Source organism: Hoplias malabaricus, chromosome 12 (genome assembly GCF_029633855.1).
Source record: "Hoplias malabaricus isolate fHopMal1 chromosome 12, fHopMal1.hap1, whole genome shotgun sequence".
NCBI lineage: Eukaryota > Metazoa > Chordata > Actinopteri > Characiformes > Erythrinidae > Hoplias > Hoplias malabaricus.
This window is the reverse complement of record NC_089811.1, coordinates 11,193,554-11,200,513: the sequence shown is the minus strand read 5'-3', so window position 1 is coordinate 11,200,513 and position 6,960 is coordinate 11,193,554. Positions and strand designations below refer to the sequence as shown.

Sequence of the window (6,960 nt, the reverse complement as noted above, 5' to 3'; positions counted from 1 at the left end):
ACGTGTATGTCACACACATGCAGCAGGCACACACACGCACTCTCTTAAACACACACACACATACAGGAGGAGAAAAAAAAATAAAACAGCTTTGGAAGAAGGCCCCCGAGAAAAAAACAGCATGGTTTTTAAAATAGCTGCAAGGAATGAGAAAGCGGGGCCAAAAGTGGTGGAGAAAGCAGGCAGTTCTGGCAGGAGCTCTCGCTGAGGCTAAGGCAAAGCAACTCTTCTGACCAGGCCTGTCCTTTCCAATGAAGCTCAGAAGCGCAGGGTTGACATTAGGCCTCTCCAGTGGGCAGCAGCGAAGTGGACAAGGGTTAGGAAGCAGAGCAGATGGGATTTAGCTTGGGCTAAAATTGTAAATCAGAGAGAATGGCAAATTTAGAGCCCCTTTCTGTGTCTCTTGGTGGGAACGGATGAGAAAATGACGGAGAACGTAGCAGAGCTGGTGCACACAGGCCCTAAAAAAGGACTTCCTGGGTTCTTGGGTTCCTTAATTTGTGAATAATACCATACATGAGATTAAAAGAACATTTGAAGTGGTCAAGAACTTTTGCAAGATTCTCAAACCGTCTCGTAAACTGTAAAGTTTTCTTTGGGCAGTTGTTCTCAGTAGTGTCTTTATAGACTCAAGAATGTCCTTTTTTTTACCAGCTTGGGAGCACAAATATGGGCTATCTTTAGAGGACTAAGCTGAGAACCTCTGCGTTGTGGATCCAAATTTGGCTCTTCTATGGCATCGGAGGACATTTTGATTTGCCTGGAGAACTGGTTCTTCTGAGACGTAGGGTGTAAGGAAACTTGTATTCTCTTCAAATAATGGCCAAGCCAAGACCCACTTAGGAAACCCTTGTTTTATAGGAGCGCAGATGCAGTCAGAGGGCAGGAAGTCCATTTCAGTGTAGCTCCCTTGGGATGGGCCGGGTTAATTCCCACAGTCCTCCCCTCTTTTATACACATCCTTCTCAGCTCTCATGAGAAAACCTCCTCTGATCAAGCTTCTCCAGGAGTGTGATGGTGTGTGTGGTCATCTTTGTGAACCTTTTCAGATCGACAAGTTCTCTCATCGACTCATAAATGTCCAGCTCGCCAGCGATGTACTTTAAAGATTTTGGCAAACTTGGTGGGCCTCCATAGTCACGTATCCATGAGGATTTAGTTTGTTTGTGTTTTTGTTTGGTTGGTTTTGTTGTTGTGTTTTTGTTTGGTTGCATTATCTATCATCCGTTCACGGAGATCGTCGAATCTCGCCAAGAAGCCAAGCCTTGTGTGATCTGAGGTTTGTGCCTCTGTAAGAGGCCGCAGAATAAGCAAAATATGCAATTTTTATTTATTTTTGTAATAGAGAGAGAGAGAGAGAGAGAGAGTACACCTATGGAAAAAGTGTTCTTAACCACTGAGTGAAAAAAATAAAAATAAAAATAAAAATGACAACAATACAACACAAGCAAAACACCACAGTCCTGCAGTGTTTGCTTTATTTCTTGAATAGTATTCTTTTCTAAAGGCAGGTTTCTTTCATTTGGTTTGGACTTTTGTTTGTGTGGTAGCTATGAGGTAAACTGTGAAAAACACACTCACCAATCACAGAAGGTCATTGGAAATAGCTGAGACCTTGAACACATCAAATTTACACATCTCTGTTGGGTTGATGTCCTGTTTTTCGGGCAAAACAAATGACAATCTTCTTAGTCTCTTCAAATCCGAAGATGTATTTTGTTTTTTGTTTTTTTGTTCTCGGGAACTAGTAAATCGCCAAACGTTTGTTTAAAAAATGCATAAAAAACATGAAAAATATATATAAAAAAGAAATAAAAACATCGCCAGCCTGGTAGCACTGGATTCCAAAGTGGTGCTGGAATGTTGTTTTTGTTTTTGTTTTTGTTTGGCGGGATGCTAGCCAAAGCACCGAAGCGTCTTCAGGACGACTGTAAAATGCCTTGCTCGTCTCATCATCTCAAGTTCAGAGGAATTTTAATTTGGTTTAATTTCGTTGTTTTTGTCTTTTTTTTTTTCTGTAGGCAAAAAGCTGTAAATACATTCATGTTTGTATTGTATATGGATCCCGGGTTGTTACAATAGCCTTATTCACACTTTGTTTGTTTGTTTTTTTGTTTAATTTTTAACAAAGGAGAACAACATTAGACAACATACCGGTTAAGAAAAACAGCAAAAAATAAATCACAAAAAAATCATACAACAACAAAACAACAACAACGATGACTCTTTTTGGTAAATAGCTTATGTAAATATCGACAAAGGAACCCAATTAAAAAATAGAACTTTTTTTATTAAATCTTCGAAGTAAGATGTTTTGTATAAAATTGGAATTTTTTGCTATGTATTTTAGCTAGCGCTGGTCAGAAATCCCCCTTCCCTCCCACAACCACCACCACCACCCACCACTTTTGCACTGTTTCGATGGCGATTTGGTTTAAAAAAAAAGGATAAACAAAAGAAAAACAGAAGTAATTCATGAGAGAAGAAAGAGAGTTGCCAAACTGACTGCTGCGTATTTGTGCCATACGTGTGTACCATAGGTATTTATTTAAATTTGTTGTTTTTTTTTTCTTTTGTTTATTTGTTTGTTTGTTTCTGTTAGGTTTGATTTCTCTCCAGTTTGTATGCAAGTTCAGTATTACAGTCCAGTTTTGTTTTCTTTTTTCCTTTTAACTCCTCCCATTTTTGCCATTCATCTCTCTGTTGCTATGGTTTCCCAGTGGCTGTAGCTCCACCCCCTTTCCGTGCAGTAAGAGCTGGTCAGGCTGTGAAAGAGTTCAAAAGAAATGACACACATTCCACCAGTCTGTTACAAACTGAAAAATGATTTTCAATAAAATGTTTTTCCTATGGAACTTTCTAGCCTTCCTCGCTTTCCTTATTCAGCACAACAACAGCATGGTTCAAAATCAAGCTTCAAGATGGCGGCTATGTGTTGTATGTACATTTCATTGCCTTTGAAGTAACATCACATATCTCCAAAAATTGTATTATTAAACTTAAGTTAATTTTAAGTATTTCAATTGGTTTCATAACCCTCATTCATCAAAAAGTATCAAAAATTGGGCTGAGTTTGGTCTGTTTTTGGTCAAATGTTGTTCAAATTTAGCCCATGAAAGACATATTTTTGGACCACACATTTCAACCACATAGAGGAACATCTTTTGCTAGACGTATTTTCCCTTTTCTCATTTCAAAACCTTAACTCTAGCAATAATCCATTAGGCTATCTCCAAACTGTCAGAAAAAACAGGTTTGTTTCCTGTGTAACTTCCTTCTACAACAGTTTACAGCACTGTTTCTGTAATAACATTATTGTGGATATAGTGAAACAGTGCCTCCAGTGGACAGAAGCTCACTTAATGATTGTAAAATACCTACTGATTCTACCAACTCAACACATAAATGTTAGAAATAGAAATATCTAATGTTCCCCTAGTTGTCATATAGAGAAATATATATATATATATATATATATATATATATATATATTCTGTTGGGTAGTAAAAAACATTGTTTGTCTACCCCACCTCCCCTACTCGTTAGCTACATTATAAGCCTTTGAATTAATGTTTAAAACTCCAGTGCAAAATTAAATAAACAGAATTTAGACACAGATCAAGCCTTAGTTGTTCATAAAGGTTTGAGATATTGGTGGAATTTGCGTTCTTTTTTCAAATGTACTCAGACCGAGTACATTTTTGATATTTGGGGGTTGATCAATATTCTATTGATGATAAATTGTCTTATCTACAACGAGCCAAATGGAAATCAGTTGAATTCCCAGGACCTTGAAAGTGGATAATGTTAACATTTGCTCTAATATTTGGTCAAGCTGTGGTTACTGTACAATGAGGTTTCTTTTGGGGAAAAAAAAATCTGCATAAGAAAACATTCCAACCCCCTCCACCATGCATCCACATCCACAATCCCAGGTCACGCAAATGATCCACAGGAACATGGACTCCATGAAAACGGTGGAGGTTATTGTTTTCAGGCTCAGCTTTCATAGTGGTTTTGGAAAAGTCTGATCTGGACATGAGCAGGACATGATGGGCATACTTGCCTTTGATGTTGAGGACGAGGGGCTTCAAGGGGAGGCCGAAATCTGTGGGAGAAGCGAGGAATTAATCCTCCAGCTCCTCCATCCCTCTCTCTTCTCGGGTTTATCAGAAGATCGTGGCTCAGAGAGGGGTGACAGTAGAAAAACATTTACTTCTCCGGAGGCGTGCTGGGTTTTGCTCGCTCATTCATCTTTGTTGTGGCATGGAGGAGTGTGTGCGGTGTCTGTCTGTATGTGTGTGTGTGTGTGTGTGTCTTCTCCTTGGCTTTGAACCCGTCTGCCTTCATGCCGCCGCCGTTCTTCGAGAAAAAAGACGCAAAGTGACACGTTGTCGGTGATGGAGCCGTCGGGAAGCGTTTAATGGACTTTCTTATTCACTTTGCTCTGAAGTGAAAAAAACGAAACGGGTTTCTAGTCAGCGCATTACGGCAGGTTCAACTTCCAAAGCTGTGGGTTCTCACAGGATCTGCTTTCTTCAGAGTTTTGACATGATACATGTCCAAAACATTTGTTGCCCACTTGAAAATCTGAGAACTTTAAAATGTCACCAAAGATGACACATTTCTGTGGCATTGACATGGTTACGGTGGTGGTGTGGTAGTGTGTGTTGCGCTGGTATGAATGGATCAGACACAGCAGTGCTGCTAGAGTTTTGAAACCCTGTGTCCATTCACTGTACCACTCTGTTAGACACTCCTACCTCGTTGATCCGCCTTGTAGATGTAAAGTCAGGGAGAGTCGCTGCACAGTGGACACTGGACGCCTTTGACTGGATGTTTCTGGTTTTGTACTGTTCCTTGTTCAGCTGTGATACTGAGGGGTTTAGAAACTCCAGCAGCGACTGTCTGACTCACTACAGCACACCACACACCACAGCAATAACACACCAACACCATGTGACTGGCACTGAGAATGTTACAGCACCTTACTATTAGGGGTCCTGACCTTTGTAGAACAGGGTGAAAGAGGGCTAACAAAGTATGCAGAGCACTATTGCTCACTATTATAAGACCTTCAAGTTTAAGCAGTTGGGCGTCTCCGTATAAAGGAGCAATAAACAGTTTGCTAAAACTGTCAGAAGAGGTGGTCTCCAAGGGCTTCCTCGAAAGTTATCTGTGTCATTTTTTTTTTCCGGCTCGTGGTTTTTTCTGGAGTTCCGCCTTCTCCAGTAAAAGCCTTTGTTCCTCCACCTATCCCCTGGCGGAGCAGAATAAATAGCACAGTATCAGACTGAAGGCATGATAAATGTGCAGCTTTAAGGCTTCTTGTTCTAGATGGGCCCCTGCTGGGACTGACCCCCAGAGCCTGCCGTTCCAGGCCTTGGTGTCCAGAGAATATCTTCATGTTAATATGGTCAGATGATATGCTTTATATTGTTCCGTGTAGACGCTTGAACTGTGGGCCCTGAATAGAGCCAGACAGCCAGGCAGCTTGTTGCTTCAGGAACCACAGAGCTTCACAGGAGAGCTGAAATATTTTCATGGGGGCTGTTTATAACAGAAATGTTAATAACACCACCATTACGTTGTTATTATATGGTATAAAGCATATATTACAGAGTAACTTCAGTAGCCTTTCAGTTCATCCAACATTTTTTGTGAAATAATGGCTATTTATAGACACGTATGTCCCCTTTTTTTCTGTAGTAGTCTTCTGTGAGGGATTTAGACAACAAATTGGTATATTTATGTGAGAATTTGATGGCATTCAGCCACTTGATACAGCTCCTACTCATAGACTCCTCATTCCAGAACCCTGTCATTGGGGGTATTTATACCTCTCTAGCCTGTACTTGCCATTAAACATGTTGTTCTTAAGCTCATGTATATCTACTCCAGAGCATCCCATTTAATGTAGTGCTTTTGTATATTGGTTACCAGCTAATGGTTTCGATTAGGTCAGATTTCTAGAGCCACAGTGTCCATCAGTGTTTGTTTCAACCTGCACAAATCCATCCCATTACATTAACAAGATTATGTCTTGCCAAATCAGGGAATCTAAGGGAGGAATCTGGAGATCTGGAGTGTCGAAGGATTTCTGGACCAAATGCACCGGATATGGAGTAAACAAAAGGACACATTTGAACATGCCTGGTGGCTTAGTCCCTTATAACAGCCAATGTGATGAATTTTAAACAAGCATTCCTATCATTACAGTAATGGCAGTGTGAGGTGATTCTGACATTGATCTTGCCTATGATTCTCTGGGTGTGTATCAGCAAATGCTTTTATGACCAAGGTCTACTCTTAATGATTATTCTTTACACTGAAAGTGCCCTGGCCTTCATTGGACCTAATCCTTTCATTGACCCACACTGGTTCAATAGGGATTCTTGGACTCAGGAACATAAATCAGTCCTGTGAGGATTCTAGGAACCACTGTGTAATGATTTTCTCTAATGCTGGAAAAACTCTGCCTTTGTTTGCTTGGTGTGTTCAAGAAGTCCAGCCATTTTAGTAGTCTACTACATTTTGGTTGGTGGACTATTCTCAGACCAGCAGTGACACTGAGGGGTTTAAAAACTCCAGCAGCACTGCTGTGTCTGATCAACTTGTACCACTAACACATACTAACAGACCACCACAACATCACGGCCACAACATCATGGTGGTCCTGGGGAAGTCCTGACTATTCGACCATTGAAGGGCAGGGTGAAATGGGGATAAGTAAACAATATTTTAACTCTGTATGAGTGGATCAGACACAGCAGTGCTGCTGGAGTTGAAACCCCTCAGTGTCACTGGACTGAGAATAGTCCACTAAGAAAAAGAGTCAACAGTGTTCTGAGAATGACCAACATACTCTGTATGGAGTGACAGATGAGCTACTGATCCACAAGATGGACCAACCAGGTTGGTGTGTAAAATAGAGTGGACAGTGGACACAAAAGAAAGAAA

The 6,960-nt window shown here is 40.6% G+C and overlaps 1 protein-coding gene across 1 annotated transcript in view; it reads left to right on the top strand.

Moving 5' to 3' along the window:
- The window catches only part of efnb2a (ephrin-B2a), a 26,508-nt gene extending 23,683 nt beyond the window's left edge, over positions 1-2,825 (top strand). Inside the window, exon 5 of the mRNA XM_066641137.1 lies at positions 1-2,825. This exon is cut by the window's left edge and continues 2,252 nt beyond it. The gene's annotated coding sequence lies outside the window, so the exon portion shown is untranslated.
- The last annotated feature ends 4,135 nt before the right edge of the window (positions 2,826-6,960 follow it).